At 44.5% G+C, this 3,285-nt stretch overlaps 1 long non-coding RNA gene across 1 annotated transcript; it reads right to left on the bottom strand.

The window, feature by feature from the left end:
* Nucleotides 1–51: 51 nt before the first annotated feature.
* On the bottom strand, nucleotides 52–1,301 carry LOC140321372 (uncharacterized). The gene is made up of 3 exons (XR_011918916.1): nucleotides 1,264–1,301; nucleotides 746–909; nucleotides 52–644 (listed from the first exon to the last, which is right to left on the bottom strand). It is a non-coding gene; the product is annotated as an uncharacterized lncRNA (long non-coding RNA).
* Nucleotides 1,302–3,285: the final 1,984 nt, after the last annotated feature.

The following is a 3,285-nucleotide window of genomic DNA, read 5'->3' on the forward strand; positions in this document are numbered from 1 at the left end:
TATTGTAAGGGGGCTTATCACGCTAACTGTTAATGTAATTTCCTGATAATCATTAAATATATCCGCTAGAAATTAAACCCCTCCTCTTCTACCCCTCTCCTTCCTTTTTTACTATTTCTGGAGTTGGCAGAATTTTGCACTATTAGAAAGCCACCAATCCCCTCCTTATTCTTTACATGCGGTGCCAGACCTCCCTAATTTTATAGAGCAGCACCTACAGCTCTTGGATTAACGCAGAAATTCCCGGCTGTCATTCCAACAGTTGGGAATTGCTAGAAGCGTGGGAGGGGCTGCAATGGGGCAGATGGGGGAAGGGGCATAAGCTTATTTCACTTTGATTTAGTTTTATTGGGCATCTCTATCACTGACTAATGTTTATTACTGGTTGATGTACTGCTTTAAAATTACTGCCCCCTATGCTGCCATCTGTGACCCCCCTGGTTCTGTACCTATGCTGCCATCTGTGACCCCCCTGGTTCTGTAGCATGTGAGTGACTTAATGATAAAAGTAAAAAACTGATGCACTCATCAGTAAGCATGCTGCTCCATAGATCATCACCTACTTACATCAACATGAAGGGTCAGCGTGTGCCAGGCCTGGGCACGGACCCCAGAATCCCCTTTCACCAGCACAATCTTCCCGACTGTAAAGAAAACTCACAATTAGGGAGTCACAAATGATGACAACGCAGGTCCAGAATTGTTCCCTCATCGGTCAGGGCCCTTCCCAGAATGTGCCACTTACGTAAATCACCAGTAACTTGATAAGTGCCGTCAGCAAACACCCAGAAAAAAATTCCTTTGGCGAGATAAGTCGGTGAGCCGCCTTTATCCACTCTGGCTGCAATGAAGACACCACCAGTCCCTGGAGTCTCAATGTAAATGTCACAGGTTATGGTAACGTTGGACCTACAACCGGGACAAAATAGAAAAAGCATTTTGTTTGCAAGATCTCCCAAGAGGCGCCGCATGCATAAAGGCTGAGAGGTCTTGAGATGAATACAGAGGCTGGGTGATGTGTTAGGAAGAATATGCACAGCACCCTGCCATCCCCTCCTATCAGTCATCAGCTGCCTGCACCGCAAAGCCTAAAGGGTCTAAAATATGTTCTAGCAAAGAAAATGGAAAGGTTTTGTTTAATATGTTATAAACATGATGAGGAAGAGTGGAAGGAAGGAGGAAGGAGAGAACATCCAGATCAGAAGTGCAAATCTTTCCAGAATGATGGGAAATTTCTGAATAAACGAGACAGAAGCTGCTCACCAAGTGAAGTCACCGATGACGCTTATGGCTTGATTGGCCATGGCAGCTGGAGAGAACTGGGAATCCTGGTGAGAAGCTTATACCAGTGAAGTAATTGAGAAATATAAAATGGCAGCCTGCAGGAGGAACTTCCAACCAATTGCACAATGGAGCACAACATCCTACAGTCACTCCTATGTACAGGGCTGGGCACACTTACGGACATTGAAGTCGTCCTTGTAGCTTCGAGGGAAGGGCTGAGATTTGGGGGGGTCCGGGTAAGACCCTTTCTGGCCTGTGTGAAGCGTTGTCAGCGTGTAGACCTCATCCACTCCCAGCTCCAGAGTGAATTCACCATTCCTAACCTGAAAATAGACATGACAGGTTCTCAGACTAAGAATCAGCTTCTGCAGAATATACTACAAATGTAGCTGAATCACAAAAACTGCGTTACAATAGCATCAGAGTATTCCATATCCCTCTCCTATTGTGTGCTACTTCCCCCTCTTCTTAGATTGTAAGCTCTTCTGGGCAGGGTCCTCCCTTCCTCCTGTGTCTGTATCTGTCTGTCATTTGCTAACCCTAGTTAATGTACAGCCCTGCGCAATATGTTGGTGCTATATAAATACAGAATAATAAGAATGGTGAAAATAAACACCAGAATGGACCTTTTGGGGGTCTGTGTATTGTTCCTGGCATATAAAGCCCCCCACCGGGCACTACAATGGAGGTCATGGCAACACTGGAACCCCTCACTTCTTATCTGCCAGGGAGGTGAGAAACACTGAAAGTGGTTGATGGTGGCAGTCTATTAGTGTGATGGTTCTGCATTGAATGTATTGCATAGTACCCCCCACATAGTAATAACATGCATGTGCTATATGTACTTTACATGGCCACAAGCATGTGGACCCCTCCTTCCAATGATGGGTTCAGGTGTCCCGAGTGAGGGGTCCTAGTAATCCTCCATTGCCCTCTTCCAGCCTAGTGGTCACAGTTTGGTGAAGGCCCTTTTCTGTTCCCCCCATTACTGCCCCGGGGTACAAAGCCAGCTCCATAAAGACATGGGGTCACCAGTTTAGTGAAGAGGAACTCGAATGTCCTGCACAGAGCCCTGACCTCAACCCTACGGAGCGCCTTTGGGATGAATTGGAATGATGAGCCAGCTCCAAAATCAGCACCTGAGATATATATATATATATATATATATATATATATATATGTATAAATAAAGGCAGAAGCACCAAGAAGTATCAAAGGATTTACTGAAATGCCAATTGGCAATGCAAACTTAATGCCATCTACTTAGGGTTGGCACATGGGGGTACAATGCGCCCCCAGCCAGGCACACCCGTGGGATTCATTTTTTCCTTGATGTGATCTATTATTCTTCACCCTGTTTTCGGTCTTCTCCGGGGATTTTTATTCTTTCTGTTCTCGTCCCATTTTGTTATTCTAAAGGTTTATTGGGCGTATTTTGTGGTTTTTGAATTGTAAATAAAGAAATTATCTTTTACCAAAACCACAATTACATGGAAACTAGTACAAGGAAACAGCAAACACGCCTCATACACAGCGACCGCGATAATAGATGTGAAATCCGCAAACTGCTGGATCAGCATTGCAATAATCACTTAGCCGCGTCTGGGGGTTCCGTCATGTTTCCCCCCCAATGATGAAGAGAAAGGACGATGATAATTACAATGTGATGTTCAGCAGACAATCGCTGGAATAATCTGCTTGTCACTGTGTGTTTTATACAGATTGGATTTCACACTCTTGTTATTACAGGGGTGAATCAAGGTAAATTGGTGAATACTAACCGTTATTGGAGACATCTTCTGAAATAATGCCGGCTTAGTGGTGTTGGTGCAAAGCTTGGAGTGCCAGACCTGCAACGTCTTCAAATCTTTCTACAATGAGGAAAGAACATGGTGGAGGCATATTTCTTATTCTTGTTTTAAAGCAGAACAGGCCAATAAAAGATCAAATACATTTTCTGCCACTAGATGTCCTCAGTCTGATTGCCAGCATCATTCAACC

The sequence above is a fragment of the Pyxicephalus adspersus genome, unplaced genomic scaffold (genome assembly GCF_032062135.1).
Source record: "Pyxicephalus adspersus unplaced genomic scaffold, UCB_Pads_2.0 Sca3051, whole genome shotgun sequence".
Lineage (NCBI taxonomy): Eukaryota > Metazoa > Chordata > Amphibia > Anura > Pyxicephalidae > Pyxicephalus > Pyxicephalus adspersus.